This window comes from Trichechus manatus, unplaced genomic scaffold (assembly GCF_000243295.1).
Source record: "Trichechus manatus latirostris isolate Lorelei unplaced genomic scaffold, TriManLat1.0 scaffold00208, whole genome shotgun sequence".
NCBI classification, from domain to species: Eukaryota; Metazoa; Chordata; class Mammalia; order Sirenia; family Trichechidae; genus Trichechus; species Trichechus manatus.
This window is the reverse complement of record NW_004444144.1, coordinates 630414-649650: the sequence shown is the minus strand read 5'-3', so window position 1 is coordinate 649650 and position 19237 is coordinate 630414. Positions and strand designations below refer to the sequence as shown.

The window sequence follows — 19237 nt, the reverse complement described above, 5'->3', positions numbered from 1 at the left end:
TGGTCCTCAGCAAAATGAGAGAAACCAGCCTGTGGATAGCGGCTGATCCATGGTCCTCAGCAAAATGAGAGAAACCAGCCTGTGGATAGTGGCTGCTCCGTGGTCCTCAGCAAAATGAGAGAAATCTATGGAGAGTGGCTTTTCTATGGTCCTCAGCAAAATGAGAGAAATCAGGGTAAGATATAATGAGTCTACGTGTGTGTCCATGTAAGGTGGTTAATGGTTCCTTGCTAGGGAAAGACTGTAGTCTAAGATCATACCTTTATATGAAGCCTTGGTAGTAGCAAATGGTATTTTTAACCCTAATGTCTTTAACATGTCAAATGAAGAGCTGGCAACCCCTCAAATCTGCTTGGAAATTTCATGAGACTTAAAGCCCTAAGAACCGTTCTGCATCGAGCTGTTCACCAACACTGGCAAGCAGACTTCCTCCAGTCCTGCAGTGCCTGGCTAAGCAGGGAGTCACTACAATTCTGTCTCAGTCTGAATCCAGAACTCTAGGAAGCCTTCACATCCACGGGAAAATAAGAAGCAAGAAGACAGGAATGAGCAGGGAGATGTGTCTCACACAGTGTCATGCGATTGTTCTAAGAGGTGAGGAGGTTTGTCAATTGCAGAGAATGCTTCATTTCTATGAGCAGTGGAGTGGGAAAGTAAAATACCTATTTATTCAGATCAGTATAATTACAGAGAAAGTGTCAAGGTTACGTATGGTTGAAATAAGTAATAAATTATATATGTAATTGTAATAAGAAAAAGACACGAATTCTAAAATGTTAAGTTTACTACTGACTATTGTAAAAAGATAATGAGAAGAAGAGAAAAGGCACAGCAATAAAGCAAATTTCATATGGTTCTGCTTGGATCATAAAAGTGTGATGTCTACAGTAAGTAAAAAGATGGGAAGCACAGAAAAAAGTAATGTGACTAGAAGTGTTAAATACTAAATCGTATGTATTTTTTAAAAAGGTATAAATTTTTGATTGGTAAAAGGAACAAGAAAAGAAAGAGTGAAGATAGGAAAACAGAAAGCAAAAATGAACCCAGAAATAAACTTACTACAAAAAAAATTTTATAAAGGACTGGGGAAGTAAATTTTTAAAAGGTCAAACTAAAATGTTTGTTGTACACTGGAAACTAAAAGAAAAGAGATGCATGCAGTGAGGAAAGTAAAAGCCTGGACTAAAATAAAATGCACTTTCCATGTTCCACAAGGAAAAAAAGCAGGAGTGGCAGATAAAATTATTTCATAATAAAAACAGTCTTTACAAAAATGTAAAACTTAATTTATAAATTGTAAAATACATGCTTTCAATGGCAAACAGAAAGATTTAAAAAAAATTTTAAATAGACTGTTTTTTGGAACAGGTTTATAGAAAAATCGTGCAGAGAGCAGAGCTGTCATATGCCTCCTCTCCCCCTGCAGAGTTTTCCCTATTATTAACACCTTGCATTCATGTGTGTTATGGACTGAATTGTTACCCAAAAATAAATACTGAAGTCCTGGTCCCTGTGGATGTGATCGTGTCTGGAAATAGGGTTTTCTTTTGTTATGTTAATGAGGTCACACCAGAGTGGGGAGGTGAGTCCTAAACCTAATCACTTCTGAGTTACAAAAAGAGCAGAATCGACACAGGGTCACACACATGGGGCGGGCTGAACACACACGAGGCAGATGTGTCCAGGACTGCAGGCTCCTAGAAGCTGAAATAAAGAAGGACCTCCCCCTAGAGTCACACCTTGAATTTGGACTTCTAGCCTCCTGAACTGTAAGAAAATAGATGGCTATTCTTTCAAGCCACTCACTTGTGATATGTTATGGCAGCACTAGAAAACTAAGCGTGGTACATTTGTTGCAATTAATAAGTCAACTGATACACTGACTGAATAATAACTGATACATTATTATTAACTAAAGTCCAGAGTTTACATTAGGGTTCACTCTTTGTTGCACAGCTCTATGGGTTTTTGACAAATGCATGTCATGTGTCCCCATTACAGTATCACACAGAATAGCTTCACTGCCCTAAAAATGCTTTGTGCTCCACCTTTTCAGCCCACCCTACCCTCCGTCTGAACCACTAGCAACCACTGACCTTTTCATTGTCTCTATAGTTCTTTTTCCAGAATGCCATATAGCTACAATATACAATTATGTAGCTTTTTCAGACTGGCTTCTTTCACTTAGTAATCTGTATCTAAGGTTCCTCCATGTCTTTTCCTGGCTTGATAGCGCATTTCTTTTTATTGTTGAATACTCTGTTGTATGGAGGTACCACAGTTTGCTTATCCATTCACATACTGAAGGAAATTTTGGTTGTTCTAATTTCTGGCAATTATGAATAAGGCTGTTACAAACATATGCCCAGGTTTTTACGTGGACATATGTTTTCAACTCATCTGGGTAATGTCTCAGTTATCTAGTTCCACTATAACAGAAATACTACAAGTGGATGACTTTAACAAAGAGAAATTTATTCTCTCACAGTTGAAGAAGCTAGAAGTCTGAATTCAAGGTGCCAGCTCCAGGGGAAGGCTTTCTCTCTCTGTCAGCTCTGGGGGAAAGTCCTTGTCATCAATCCTCCCCTGGTCTAGAAGCTTCTCATAGCAGGTACCCGGGTCCAAAGGATGCACTCCCCTCCTGGTTTTTCATACTTGGTGGCATGAGGTCCCTCTCCTCTCTGCTCGCTTTTCTGTTTTATATCTTAAAAGAGATTGACTCAAGACATAACCTAATCCTATAGATTGTGTTCGGCCTCATCAACATCACAGAGGTTAGGATTTACAACACATAGGATAACTACAGCAGATCACAAAATGGAGGACAACCATACAGTACTGGGAATTATGGCCTAGTTAAGTTGATACACATTTTTGGGGGACACAATTCACTCCATAACAGGTAAATATCTAAGAGTCTGACTGCTGGATCATAGGATAAACCTATGCTGAGCTTTGTGAGAAACTACCAGACTGTCTTCCAAAGTGGCTGTCCCATTATGCATTCCCACCAACAGTGAGTGAGAGTTCCTGTTGCTGAACACCCTTACCTGCATTTGGTGTTGTCAGTGTTTTGGATTTTAGAGATTCTAATACGTGTGTACTGGTATCTCATTGTTTTAATTTGCAACTCCGTAACGACATATGATGTTGAACATCTTTTCATATGCTAATAAAATACTAATATCACTACAAAAACCAATTTTAAAATTTCTAATGATACCAATGCACTATATATGTTTCAAGGTAGAAGAGTAAGAAATGAAATTATTTGGGAGATACTGATAAATCAAAGGTCAGCTAACTAACAATAAAAAAAATTAAATACTGCACTAGAGACGGAAGAAATTAAAACACAGAAACTCCCAAAAGCTAATCCTAGGAACTGTATCAGAGCAGCGACAGTGACTCACTGTGCTAACAAAGTGCTAAGCACACAGAATGCAATCAATAAATACCTGCTGAATGAATAAGTGAATTAAGCAAACTATGAACAAGGAAAGCAAGAAAATTATTTAATGGTATTTGTTAGACTGAAATTGGAAGTCCCATCCAAAATCTTCAAAAACCAAAGCATTTAAAGTATTATTGTTTATCAAAATGTTAATACAATTCTGTGGGGGGGGAATATTAAATAGGCAATAGACAAGTGGTATCTTGGGTGAAGGGTGAGACAGTACACAATACAGGGGAAACTAACACAACCTGTACAAGGAAAGGTCATGGAGGCCCCATGGACAGATCCAAACTCCCTGAGGGACTGAGTTGCTGGACGGAGGGCTCTGGGGACCATGGTCTCGGGGAACATCTAGCTCAATTGGCATGACACTACTTATAAAGATAATGCTCTACATTCTACCTTGGTGAGTAGTGTCTGGGGTCTTAAAAGCCTGTGAGCGGCCATCTAAGATACTCCACTGGTCTCATCTCTTCGGGAGCAAGTGAGAATGAAGAGAACAGGATACAACGAAAAGATTAGTCCAAAGGACTAATTGTCCACAGCTACCAAGACCTTCACCGGACTGAGTCCAGTACAGCTAGATGGTGCCCGGCTACCACCGCTGACTGCTCTGACCAGGATCACAACAGAGGGTTCTGGACAGAGCTGGAGAAGGATGTAGAGCATAATTCTAACTCACAAAAAAAAAAAAAAAAAGACCAGATTTACTGGCCTAAAGGAGACTGGAGAAACCCCGAGAGTATGGCCCCCAGACACCCTTTTAGCTCAGTGGTAAAGTTACCTTCGATGTTCACTGATCAGCCTGCGAGTGGACAGCCCAGTAAAACCATGAGAGTAACGAGGTACAGGAGTCCAGTGACAAGGCCCAGAAGGCAGAAGGGGAGTAGGAAGCTGATGATAGGGAACACAGAATAGAGTAAGGATATTGTTGATGTGTTGTGAGATTGTTAACCATTGTCATAGGGCAACATTTGTAGTAACTGTCAAATGGGAGACTATTTTGTCATGTAAGCCTTCATCTTAAGTGAGAATAACAGCATAATTAGAAGAGCGTAGTCAATGTCACTTAAATGTGTATGTAAAAAAAAATTTTTGAAATGGCGTATCTTTGGCTATGTGTATTTTCACCAAAAAAAAAAAAAAAAGTTGAGTATTTAGAGGGTTAAAATGTTGTGGGGTTGTTAACCAATGTCATAAAACAGCATGTGTGTTACTGTTACATGAGAAACTATCTGTTCTGTAAGCCTTCACCTGAAGTACAATAAAATATTAAAAAAAAAAAAAAAATGTTAATACAATTCTAAAGACAACATTAACAAGTTAGTATTATAAAAACTAAAGGTGCCCTGATGGTGCAGTGGTTAAGTGCTCAGCTGCTAACGAAAAGGGCGGCAGTTGGAACCTACCAACTGCTCCATGGGAGAAAGATGTGGCAGTCTGCTTCTGTTAAGATAACAGCCTTGGAAATCCTATGGGGCAGTTCTACTCTGTCCTACAGGGTCGCTATGAGTCTGAATCGACTCGAAGGCAATGGGTTATTATAAAAATTAGCTGACCCCATTTAAAATTAGAAAGATCAAAATTACACAGAGGGAACCATGAAATAAAACATTATAGCTCTTTCCGCTGAAGCCCCATCTAGGCCCACCAGACTGATGGTGTGGTTTTTAAAAGCCAACTCAAAAATGGCAATTACAAACAGAACTGATAAAACTTAAGAATATACGGCACCTTATAAAGACATATAAAGATACAGTGCCAGAAGATGAGCCCCTCAAGTTGGAAGGCACTTAAAATACAACTGGGGAAGAGCTGCCTCCTCAAAGTAGAGTTGTCCTTAATGATGTGAATGGAGTCAGGCTTTCGGGACCTTCATTTGCTGATGTAGCATGACTCAAAATGAGAAGAAACAGCTGCAAACATCCATTAATAACTAGAACGTGGAACGTACAAAGTATGAATTTAGGAAAATTGGAAATTGTCAAAAATGAAATGGAATGCATAAACATCGATATCCTAGGCATTACTGAGCTGAAATGGACTGGTATTGGCCATTCTGAATCAGACAATCATATGGTCTACTATGCCGGGACTGAAAACTTGACGAGGAATGGTGTTGCATTCATCGTCAAAAAGAACATTTCAAGATCCATCTTGAAGTACAATGCTGTCCGTGAAAGGATAATATCCCTACGTCTGTCTACAAGGGAGACCAGGTAATACGACTATTATTCAAATTTACCCACCAACCACCAAGGCCAAAGACGAAGACATTGAAGATTTTTACCAACTTCTGCAGCCTGAAATTGATCGAACATGAAATCAGGATACATTGATAATTACTGGTGATTAGAATGCGAATGTCAGAAACAAAGAAGGATCAGTAATTGGAAAATATGGTCCTGGTGACAGAAACAATGGCAGCGATCACAAGATAGAATTTTGCAAAACCAAAAACTTCCTCATTGCAAATACCTTTCACAACAACATAAATGGTGACTATACCCATGGACCTTGCCAGATGGAATACACAGGCATCAAATTAACTACATCTGTGAAAAGAGACAATGGAACCGCTTAATATCATCAGCCAGAACAAGGCCAGGGGCTGCCTGCGGGAACAGACCATTAATTGGCACATGCAAGTTCAAGCTGAAGCTGATGAAAATTAAAACAAGTCCACGAGAGCCAAAATGAATATATCCTACCTGAATTCAGAGACTATCTCAAGAACAGATTTGACACATTGAACATTAATGACCAAAGACCAGACAAGTTATGGAATGACATCAAGGACATCATCCATGAAGAAAGCAAAAGGTCACTAAAAAGACAAGAAAGAAAGAAAGCACCAAAATGGATGTTAGAAGAGACTCTGAAACTTGCTCTTGAACAACAGAATAGCCAAAGCAAACGGAAGAATTGATGAAGTAAAAGAGCTGAACAGAAGATTTCAAAGGATAGCTCAAAAAGACAAAGTAAAGTATTATAAGGACACATGCAAAGACTTGGAGATACAAAACCAAAAGGGAAGAACATGCTCGGCATTTCTCAACCTGAAAGAACTAAAGAAAAAATTCAAGCTGCGAGTTGTGGTTTTGAAGCATTCTACGGGGTAAATATTAAACGACTCAGGAAGCATCAAAAGAAGATGGAAAGAATACACACAGTCACTGTACTTAGAAGAACTGGTCAATGTTCAACCACTTCAGGACATAGCATATGATCAGGAACTCATGGTACTGAAGGAAGAAGTCCAAGCTGTACTGAAGGCATTGGCAAAAAACATGGCTCCAGGAATTGATGGAATACCAACTGAGATGTTTCAACAAACAGATGCAGCACTAGAAGTGCTCACTCATCCACGCCAAGAAATTTGGAAGATAGCTACCTGGCCAACCGACTGAAAGAGGTCCGTATTTATGCCTATTCCCAAAAAAGGTGATCCAATTGAATGCAGCAATTATCAAACACACAATATCATTAATATTACACACAAGTAAAATTCTGCAGAAGATCATTTAAAAGCGGCTGCAGCAGTACATTGACAGGGAACTGCCAGAAATTCAAGCCGGATTCCAAGGAGGACATGGAATCAGGGATATCATTGCTGATATCAGATGGATCCTGGCTAAAAGCAGAGACTACCAGAAAGATGCTTACCTGTGTTTTATTGACTATGCAAAGGCATTCGACTGTGTGGATCATAATAAATTATGGATAACTTTGCGAAGAATGGGAATTCCAGAATACTTAATTGTGCTCATGAGGAACCTGTATATAGATCAACAGGCAGTCGTTCGAACAGAACAAGGGGATACTGCGTGGTTTAAAATCAGGAAAGGTATGTGTCAGGGTTGTATCCTTGCACCATACCCATTCAATCTGTATGCTGAGCAAACAATCTGAGAAGCTGGACTATATGAAGAACTGGGCATCAGGATTGGAGGAAGACTCATTAACAACCTGTGATATGCAGACGACACAACCTTCCTTGCTGAAAGTGAAGAGGACTTGAAGTACTTACTGATGAAGATCAAAAACTACAGCCTTCAGTATGGATAAAACCTCAACATAAACAAAACAAAAATCCTCACAACTGGACCAATAAGCAAATCATGATAAATGGAGAAAAGATTGAAATTGTCAAGGATTTCATTTTACTCGGATCCACAATCAACACCCATGGAAGTTAGCAGTCAAGAAATCAAAAGATGCATTGCATTGGGCAAATCTGCTGCCAAAGACCTCTTTAAAGTGTTGAAAAGCAAAGATGTCACCTTGAAGACTAAGGTGCACCTGACCCAAGCCATGGTGTTTTCAATCGCCTCATATGCATGTGAAAGCTGGACGATGCATAAGGAAGACTGAAGAACTGATGTCTTTGTATTGTGGTGTTGGTGAAGAATACCAAATATACCACGGACTGCCAAAAGAAGGAACAAATCTGTCTTGGGAGAAACACAACCAGAATCCTCCTTAGAAGCAAGGATGGCAAGACTATGTCTCACATACTCTGGACATGGCATCAGGAGGGATCAGTCCCTGGAGAAGGATATCATATTTGGTAAAGAAGAGGGTCAGGGAAAAAAGGAAGACCCTCAATGAGCTGGATTGACACAGTGGCTACAACAGTGCACTCAACCGTAAAGATTGTGAGGATGGTGCAGGACCAGGCAGTGTTTCATTCTGTCGTACACAGGGTCGCTATGAGCCAGAACCGACTCGAGAGCACCTAACAACAACAACAACATAAAGACATTCCAAATAATGACAAAGGAAAGCTTAAAAAAGTGATACTTAAAACATCCAAGCCTCAAAGGTGAAATTCTTTCAAAACAATAAGATACTTCTTTCTTATAACAAAGAAAAGAAAAACTGCTAAAAAGATAAATGATTTAAAAAGAAACATCCAACACAGAATGAAAAACAAAGAACATAAAGACAAAAATTAAACGAAAAGAAGGTAGTAAAGATTCTATACATGGGTAACCAAAACCAAGGCCACAACAGGGCATAAGAGTTTCTCTCACATCCACACACAAATACTATGATCACGCACATGAAGGAAACTTTCAAAATTTGAAGTCAGGTTATTTATAATTCATATGCTACCACTTGAGTTGGAATTGACTAGACAGCAACAAGTTTGGTTTCTGGGTTTTTTGGACATGAAAAAATGATTTAAAGCAGTTTATTAAAAAAACATATTTATCAAGTACAATACAATAAATACAAAAGCTCAAAAGGGTGACTCGATCCCAGAAATCTAGGCTAGGATTTCTCAACACCAGCACTGCTGATATTTTGGGCCAAGTAAGTCTTTGTCATAGGGGCTGCTTGAGGCATTATAGGATGTACAGCAGTATCCCTGACTTCTACCCACTACATGTCAGTAGCAAATTACTTCACCCCCAACAGTTGTGACAACAAAAAGTGTCTCCAAACACTGCCAAATGTTCCCTGAGGGGCAAAACTGTCCCCTGTTGGGAATCTCTGATCTAGGCTACTAGAGCTACAGCAACTGAGATTAAATCTAGCTTTGAACGTCTCAACAGCAAAGGCACAAAAGTTAAAGTGTTGGACTATAGGAGACTCACTGGAAGCAAAGTACTGTTTTTCACTGGGAAATAAATTTTTTCCAGCACTAGGTTTCAAGATAAATTTTTTCGCTGGCTTTTTATATAAGGAATACTAAAATATACCATCTTTATTGATTTTCCACCACTTGTCTGTCAGTTTGTTGTACTGTGGTGGCTTGCGTGTTGCTGTGACGCTGAAAGCTATGCCATCGGTATTTCAAATATCAGCAGGGTCACCCATGGTAGACAGGTATCAGCAGAGATCCAGACTAAGACAGACTAGGAAGAAGGACCTGGTGGTCTACTTCTGAAAAAAATCCTAGCCAGTGAAAACCTAAGGAACAGCAGCAGAACATTCTCTGATATAGTGCTGGAAGATGAGCTCCTCAGGTTGGAAAGCACTCAAAATGGAGCTGACTTTAACAATATGGATGGAGTAAAGCTTTCCGGACATTCATTTGCTGATGTGGCACGATTCAAAATAAGAAACAGCTGCAAACATCCGTTAATAATTGGAACGTGGAATATATGAAGTGTGAATCTAGGAAAACTGGAAGTCGTCAAAAATGAAGTGGAATGCTTGAAGATTGATATCCTAGGCATTAGTGAGCTGAAATGGACTGGTACTGGCTATTTTGAATCTGACAATCATATGGTTTACTATGCTAGGAATGACAAATTAAAGAAGAATGGGGTTGCATTCACTGTCAAAAAGAAGATTTCAAGATCTATGCTGAAGTACAACACTGTCAGTGACAGGATAACATCCATACGCCTGCAAGAAAGACCAGGTAATATGACTATTATGCACCAACCACTAAGGACAAAGATGAAGAAACTTAAGGATTTTTACCAACTTCTGCAGTCTGAAATTGATCAAACATGTAATGAAGAATGACTGAAAATTACTGGTGATTGGAATGGGAAAGTTGGAAACAAAGAAGGATCAGTAGTTGGAAAATATGGCCTTGGTGACAGAAAGGCTGGAGATTGCATGATAAAATTTTGCAAGACCAATGACTTATTCACTGCAAATATCTTTTTGCAGCAACGTTAATGGTGACTATACACATGGACCTCCCTGGATGGAATACACAGGAATCAAACTAACTACGTCTGTCAAAAGAGACAATGGAGAAGCTTGATATCATCAGTCAGAACAAGGCCAGGGCGGACTATGGAATAGACCATCAACTGCTCATATGCAAGTTCAAACTGAAGCTGAAGAAAATTAAAAGAAGCCCATGAGAGCGAAGTATGACCTTGAGTATACCCCACCTGAATTTAGAGACCACCTCAAGAATAGATTTGACACACTGAACACTAATGGCCAAAGACCAGATGAATTGTGGGAAGACATCAAGGTCATCATATATGAAGAACGTAAAAGGTAATTAAAAAGACAGGAAAGAAAGAAAAGACAATAATGGATGTCAGGAGAGACTCTGAAACTTGCTCTTAAACACAGAGTAGCTACAGTGAAAGAAATGATGAAGTAAAAGAGCTGAACAGAAGATTTCAAAGGGCAGCTTGAGAAGACAAAGTATTATAATGAAATGTGCAAAGACCTGGAGTTAGAAAAACAAAAGGGAAAAACACACTCAGCATTTGTCAAGCAGAAAGAACTGAAGAAAAAATTCAAGCCTCGAGTTGCAATACTGAAGGATTCTGTGAGCCAAATATTGAATGATACAGGAAGCATCAAAAGAAGAAAGAAGGGAATACAGAGTCACTGCACCAAAAAGAATTGGTTGACGTTCAACCATTTCAGGAGGTAGCATATGATGGTAATGAAGAAGTCCAAGCTGCACTGAAGGCTTGGCAAAAAATAAGGCTCCAGGAATTGATGGAATACCAATTGAGATGCTTCAACAAGCAACTGTAATGCTGGACAAGCTCACTCATCTATGCCAAGAAATTTGGAAGACAATTACCCGGCCAACCGACTAGAAGAGATCCATATTTGTGCTCATTCCAAAGAAAAGTGATCCAACAGAACGCGGACATTATAGAGCAATATCATTAATATCACATGCAAGTAAAATTTTGCTGAAGATAATTAAAAAATTGTTGCAGCAATACACTGACAGGGAACTTCCAGAAATTCAAGCCGGATTCCGAGGAGGACATAGAATGAGGGATATCACTGCTGATGTATCAGCTGGATCCTGACTGAAAGCAGAGAATACCAGAAAGATGTCTACTTGTGTTTTATTAGACTATGCAAAGGCATTCGACTGTGTAGATCATAACAAATTAGGTATAACATTGTGAAGAATGAGAATTCCAGAATACTTAATTGTGCTCATGTGGAACCTGTACATAGACCAAGAGGCAGTTGTTTGAACAGAACAAGGGGATACTGCGTGGTTTAAAATCAGGAAAGGTGTGCGTCAAGGTTGCATCCTTTCACCACACTTATTCAATCTGTATGCTGAGCAAACAATCTGAGAAGCTGGACTATATGAAGAAGAATGTGGCATCAGGATTGGTGGAAGTCTCATTAACAACCTGTGATATGCAGATGACACAACCTTGCTTGCTGAAAGTGAAGACAACTTGAAGCACTTACTGATGAAGATCAAAGACTACAGCCTTCAGTATGGATAAAACCTCAACATAAACAAAACAAAAATTCTCACAACTGGACCAATAAGCAACATCATGATAAATGGAGAAAAGATGGAAGTTGTCAAGGATTTCATTTTACCTGGATCCACAACACCCATGGAAGCAGCAGTCAAGAAATCAAACGACGCATTGCACTGGGCAAATATGCTGCAAAAGACCTCTTTAAAGTGTTAGAAAGCAAAGATGTCACTTGAGGACTAAGGTGCACCTGACCCAGCCATGATATTTTCAATAGCCTCAGATGCAATATGAAAGCTGGACTATGAATAAGGAAGACCAAAGAAGAATGGGTAACTTTGAATTATGGTGTTGACAAGGAATATGGAATATATATATCATGGACTACCAGAAAATGAACAAATCTGTGTTAGAAGAAGTACAGCCAGAAAGCTCCTTAGAAGGGAGGATGGCGAGACTTCATCTCGCATACTTTGGACATATTGTCAGGAGGGACCAGTACCTGGAGAAGGACATCATGCTTGGTAAAGCAGAGGGTCAATAAAAAAGAAGAAGACTCTCAACAAGATGGATTGACACAGTGGCTACAACGATGAGCTCAAACATAGCAACAATTGTGAGGATGGCATAGGACTGGGCAGTGTTTCCCTCTGTAGTACACAGGGTCACTCTGAGTTGGAACTGACTCGATGGCACCTAACAACAACTGACTTTGCTAGTAACTGCGTGAAAGTTCTAGAACTACTCTTCAAATGGCTGTTTCTTATGCTCTAAAAAAAAAAAAAAGCAAGGAATATCATGAAAACATACTCAGGAAAGTCATTTCTGTGGGAAGCAAAGTTAATGTGGGTTGAAATATGGCTTTCTGATGATTCTGGCTTACTATTGGGATAAAAATCAAAACCAAATCCATTGCCACTGAGTCGATTCCAGCTCACAGCAAGCCTGCAGGACAGAGTAGAAAAGAGTACAACTGCCCCATAGGGTCTCCAAGAAGCAGATGGTGGATTCAAACTGCCAACCTCTTGGTTAGCAGCCGAGTCCTTACATTATATTTATAGCTGAGTAAAATAGGTATCCATATAAATAACTAAAATTAAATATAAAAAATTTGAAAAAAAATTAATTTGTTAAGAAGTAGATATTTTCCCCCATTAAAATTTCAAGTAACATGTTTTGTTTGTGCAGGGGAAAAACATTTTATTGTAAAAAGACAACTGTGCACTACAGAACTTAAACTTGTTAAGTTTTGAAGGAAAAAGTTTGAAAACCACTGAATAAATTCCACCTTGAAATACACACGTTTTAGAAGACTACTGATATACAAGCCTCAGAGAAACTGAATCTTAATCCTGCATATGCTAGATTACAGTTAAACATTTTCCCAAATAAAGGGGGAAACTCTGTTCCTATTTGTTTATTTAAGGATTTGGGCTTGGATTTGTAAATTTGGGTAGTAAATATATGTATACACATACACACACCCCAAAATAACACACTGCTGGACTAAAAAAAACGAAGTGCAGAAGAGTTCCTCAGATGGTGCTGTGACAGTAGTTACGAGTAGATAAGCCGGCTGAGGCCAAGACGAGGGATCTGGTAACATTTACTTTAATTTTATACAGTGAAACCTGTGAGAGCCGGAACTTGATGGGACTGCCTTGTTCTTCCGTGTCTCGTAAGTTGTCTGCCTTTGGCAGGGTACAGTCTTACTACTTTTCTATCACTCGTTTTAGTGGAAATTATTTGAGTTTTCCTTCTCTGACAGGTTTTCAAATTACACAGGCTCTGGCTTTCACAGGTTTTACTGTATATTTATTTCTTACTCCTTTTTTTTTCTTTTATAATAAGCCTGCATCACTTTTAAATTAAAAATACTAAAAGAATGATGAAAAATATGCTTTGATTCTACAAGTCGGTTTAAATTTCACAAATGTTATATTTTACCTCAAAGATTCATTTCTGGCAAACTCACTTTCAAGTGCTTCAATCAAAGTTCGGAAACAAAAAGAAGAAAAGCCCAAAGGAGGAAATAACAGGTACAGGGACATGCACCGCCCTCAGCACCCAGGCCCCACCTGGCTCAGCACCCGGGCCTGCCCCACCTTTGAACCTCTGTTAACCTTCTCCCCCAATCAAAACATACTCATCATGTGTCTTGTTCTGCAAGGAGCTGCTGTCAGAAAACTGTCACCTGGAAAGCATCTAATCATGACAATATATTAATAGCTGACAAGGCTTCACATATTACCCCTCCCAGGGGCAACTGCATTTTAATAGGGGAACATCTTAAGGAAAAGAAATAACTTTGTCAAATGATGGCTTTTCAACCAAGCAATACGCTGGCATAGGACAGGGGAGGGAGATACGGGGCAAGATGGGTTCAAACACCTCTTGGGAGCTCTGGGTACACCACTCTTAGTCTTCTCTTTTCATCTCCCACTCCCAAAATGTACAGCCCATCGCCCCTAGGTTCTATCCTCAGTTACAACAAGCAACACCCCTCCATCAACCCTCTCAACTACCGTCCTGTGGATCTCTTCCACAGGCATGGTGCTTAGGTGCCGGGGAAGCAGGGTGAACCGAATAGCCCCTAATCCCCATGGAGCTAGTCCGGTCAGCCCAAGCCGACTCTCCCATCTCTCTCGAGCCTGCTCCTCACCTTCCGTTTCTTGTGTCTGTTAACAGCACTGCAGACTCAAGGGCTCAGAGCACCTCAGGCTTATTGATACCTTCACCCAGTCTCATTTACGCTGCACTGAGCGGTTCTTCAGTTTCCTCCTTTCCACCTCTATTCAGGAGCCGCCATTACTCCCAGGTCCCACTGCCTCGGTCCCTCCTTTCACCTGCGGTCCGTACTCACATTGTGCAGGGCTCCCCACTACTGTCTCCGAAATAAAGCTTCTTCAGCCTACTGCTCAAACCTCTGACTCCAACTTACCTTTCCAGCTTTACCTCCCACTACTCTACTAAAAAGAAGCCCTGGTGGCACAGTGGTTATGCGCTCAGCTGCTAACTGAAAGGTCAGCGGTTTGAACCCACTAGCCGCTCCAGGGGAGAAAGATGTGTCAGTCTGCTTGCGTAAAGATCTCAGCCTTGGAAACCCTATGGGGCAGTTCGACTCCATCCTACAGGGTCGCTGAGTTGAGATCGACTCCGTGGCAAGGGGTTTGGCTTTCAGTTTTACTCTCTTAATGCACTTCTGTCAAACCAAGGGCTGTTTGCTGAACACAGCCTGAGATATTTCACACTGTAATGCCTCTACTCAGATGCCTCCAGGGTTCTCCCAAAATAATACTTGTCCTCTGAACTCCCACTTCATCTGCACCATCGCTACAACACTCTGTCTTCTTCCCCTCCCTGCCCGTCCTCTCCAGCCATGCCCCCTCTGTCCTCAGTACTCCAGCCTCCCAGAGCTTCCTTCGGTCTTGTGAAAGCACAGTCTTTTTGGCCCCAGAACACCCCTCAGTGCACACAGACACACAAACACAGACACACACACTTTACTGCTCAAGCATCTTCAGATTTCATCAGTGCCTTAAAGAAGCCACCCTTGCCTCTGCATTCCCCTTTTACAGTCTCCTCGTGCTTATCACAGTTTGCAAGTATAAATTTATCCACTTGACTATTTGATTTTCACCCCATACCAAGAGGGCAATGACTGTGTGTTAATAGTCACTGTTTTGTCCCCAGTACCCAGCGCTTCCAAAAGGTCACAGCCTTGACAACCCTGTGGGGCAGTTCTACTCTGCACACATGGGGTCGCCATGAGTCAGAACTGACTCGACAGCACCTAACAAAAACATCATCAACTCTATAAGGAAATTAAAGTGAATGTGGTGATGATAATGTGAGGGGGGTCAATTTAGACTGGGCACTAGGACAGGCCTCAATGAGTGTCTGACATCTGAACTGAGACTTGAATGACAAGGAGTGATTCATTCAAAGAGCTGGGAGCAAAACACTCCTGGCAAAGAGAACATCAAGTGTGACGGTTCCTTCTATAATAGGAATAAACTGGGCCAGTTCCAGGAATAGAAAGGCTTGTGTGGCTCCATGTAGAATAGAAAGGGGAAAAGTGGAAAAAGACAAGGTCAGAGCAATTGCCAGCTCACAAATGGCCTTACAGACCGGATCAAGAATTTGGGTTTTAATCCAGATGCAACGTTTAACACAGTGATTTAAACAGAATGCCACGATCACATTTGCATATTATAAAAAGCACTTGAATGCTGTGTGAAGTATGAATTGTACCTGGTGAGTATGTAAACAAAGAGACAAGTAAGGGGCTACTGTAGCAATCCAGGCAGGAGATAATACTAACTTGAACTAAAGTGGTAGCTATTTACAGAGTGGAATATTTCGAGGCTCCACTTTCCACGGCACCTAACAAAAAACAGCTTTGGAGGGAGAGTGGCAGGACTGTGAGGGAAATGGAAAACAGCGAGGACTCCTAGGTTTTTGGCTTGAGGAAAGCGGGTAGATGTGGACCCTCTTACGGAGATGAAGAAGACTGGAAGAGGAGCAAATTTTTATGATGGGGAAGGAAATCAAGAATTTTGTATGAGGGATGCGGAGGCGAAATCATCAACTAGACAGCAGACAAGTATTAACTGTGGTGAAGAGAAAGACAACACACAATACAGGGGAAGTAAGCACAACTTGACCAAGGCAAAGTCATAGAAGTTTCCTAGACACATCCAAACACCTTGAGGGACCAAGGTGCTAGGGCTGACGGTTGGGGACCATTGTCTCAGGAGACATCTAGGTCAACTGGCAAAACACAGTTCATAAGAAAATGTTCTATTATCCTACTTTGGTGAGTAGCGTCTGGGGTCTTAAAAGCTTATGAGTGGCCATATAAGGGACATCATTGGTCCCATACCGTCTGGAGCAAAGGAGAATGAAGAAAACCCAAGATACAAGGAAAATATTAGCCCAAAGGACTAAGGGATGAAATGAACCACAGCTTCCACCAGACTGAGCCCAGAAGAACTAGATGGTACCTGGCTACCACCACAGACTGCTCTGACAGGGATCGTAATTGAGTGTCCCAGACAGAGTGGGAGAAAAATGTAGAACAAAATTCTGGTCTGACAGAGACTGTTGGAACCCCCAAGACTATGACCCCAGATACCCTGCTAATTCAGAACCGAAGCCACTCCCGAAGTCTACCTTTCAGCAAAAGATTAGACAGCCCTATAAAACAAACAATAACACACATGGGGAAAGTGCTTCTTAGTTCAATCAACTATACAAGACCAAATGGGCAACACCTGCCCGCAAGCAAAGCCCAGAAGGCAAGTTTTGCTGTTGTTATTAGGTGCCATCGAATTGGTTCCAACTCATAGCAACCCTATGTACAACAGAAAGAAACACTGTCCTGTCCAGCTCCATCCTCACAATTGCTGCTATGCTTGAGCCCATCATTGTTGCCACTGTGTCAATCCATCTCATTGAGGGTCTCCCTCTCTTTTGCTGACCCTCTATTTTACCAAGCATGATGTCCTTCTCCAGGGACTGGTCCTTCCTGATAGTAAGTCCAAAGTAAGTGAGATGAAGATCCTCGCTTCTAAGGAGCATTCTGGCTGCACTGCTTCCAAGACAGATTTGTTTGTTCTTCTGGCAGTTCATGGTATATTCAATTATTTTTGGCCAACACCATAATTCAAAGGAATCAATTCTTCAGTCTTCCTTATTCACTGTCCAGTTTTCACATGCATGTGAGGTGACTGAAAATATCACGGCTTGGGTCAGATACACCTTAGTCCTCAAAGTGATGTTTTAGCTTTTTAAAAATTTAAAGAGGTCTTTTGCAGCAAATTTGCCCAATGCAACACTTCATTTCCTGACTGCCGCTTCCATGGGTTTTGATTGTGGATCCAAGTAAAATGAAATCCTTGATAACATCAATCTTTTCTCCATTTATCATGATGTTGCTTATTGGTTCAGTTGTGAGAATTTTTGTTTTATGTTGAGGTGTAATCCATACTAAAGACAGTAATCTTTGATCTTCATCAGTAAGTGCTACAAAGTCCTCTTCGCTTTCAGCAAGCAAGGTTGTATCATCTGCATATTGCAGGTTGTTAATAAGCCCTCCACCAATCCTGATGCCACATTCTTCTTCAAACAGTCCAGCTTCTTAGATTATCTGCTCAGCATACAGTGAATAAGTATGGTGAAAAGATACAACCATGACACACATCTTTCTTGATTTTAAACCATGCAGTATCTCCTTGCTCTGTTCGAATGACTGCCTCTTGCTCTATGCAGGTTCCTTATGAGCACAATTAAGTGTTCTGGAATTCCCATTCTTCAAGATGTTATCCATAATTGGTTATGAGCCACACAGTCGAATGCCTCTGCATAGTCAATAAAACACAGGTAAGCATCTTTCTGGTATTCTCTGCTTTTAGCCACAGTCTGTCTGACATCAGCAATGATATCCCTCATTCCACATCTTCTTCTGAATCCGGCTTGAATTTCTGGCAGTTCCCTGTCAATGTACTGCTGCAACCGCTTTTGAATGATCTTCAGCAAAACTTTACTTGCATGTGACATTAATGATACTCTTCAATAATTTCCACATTCTGCTGGATCACTTTCTTTGGAATGGGCACAAATACGGATCTCTTCCAGTCAGCTGGCCAGGTAGTTGTCTTCCAGATTTCTTGGCATAGACAAATGAGCACCTCTAGCACTGCACCTGTTTACTAAAACATCTCAACTGGTATTCTGTCAATTCCTGGAGCCTTGTTTTTCACCAAGCCTTCAGTGAAACCTGGACTTCTTCCTTCAATACCATTGGTTCTTGATCATATTCCACCTCATGAAATGGTTCAATGTCACACAATTTTTTTTGGTACAGTGACTCTGTGTATTCCCTTCTTTCTTCTTTTGATGGTTCCTGCATCATTTAATATTTTGTCCAGACACTCCTTCAATATTGCAACTAGAGGCTTGAATTTTTTCTTCAGTTCTTTCAGCTTGGGAAATGCTGAGTGTGTTCTTCCTTTTTGGTTTTCTAACTCCAGGTCTTTGCACATTTATTTATGATATTTGTCTTCCCTATCTGCCCTTTGAAATCTTCTGTTCAGTTCTATTACTTCATCTTTACTTCCTTTTGCTTTAGCTACCTGATGTTCAAGAGCAAGTTTCAGAGTCTCTCCTGACATCCATTTTGGTCTTTTCTTTCTTCCCTGTCTTTTTAATGACTTTTTGCTTTCTTCATGTATGATTTCCCTGATGTCTTCCTACAGTTCATCTGGCCTTCAATCATTAGTGTTCAAGGTGTCAAATCTATTCTTGAGATGGTCTCCAAATTAGGTAGGATATACTCAAGGTCGTATTTTGGCTCTCATGGACTTGTTTTAATTTTCTTCAGCTTCAACTTGAACTTGCATATGAACAACAGATGGCCTGTTCTGCAGTCAGCCCCTGGCCTTGTTCTGACTGATGATATTGAGCTTCCACTGCTGATACTGAGCTTCTCCATCGTCTCTTTCTACAGATGTAGTTGATTTGATTCCTGTGTTTTCCATCCGGTTAGGTCCACATGTATAGTTGCTGTTTATGTTGTTGAAAAAGGTATTTGCAATGAAGAAGT

General features: G+C 40.5%; 1 protein-coding gene across 1 annotated transcript in view; it reads right to left on the bottom strand.

Annotated features, from left to right (window-relative positions):
- CHMP3 (charged multivesicular body protein 3) overlaps positions 1 to 19237 on the bottom strand; it is a 66682-nt gene that overhangs the window by 6111 nt on the left and 41334 nt on the right. The gene's annotated exons all lie outside the window — the stretch shown is intronic.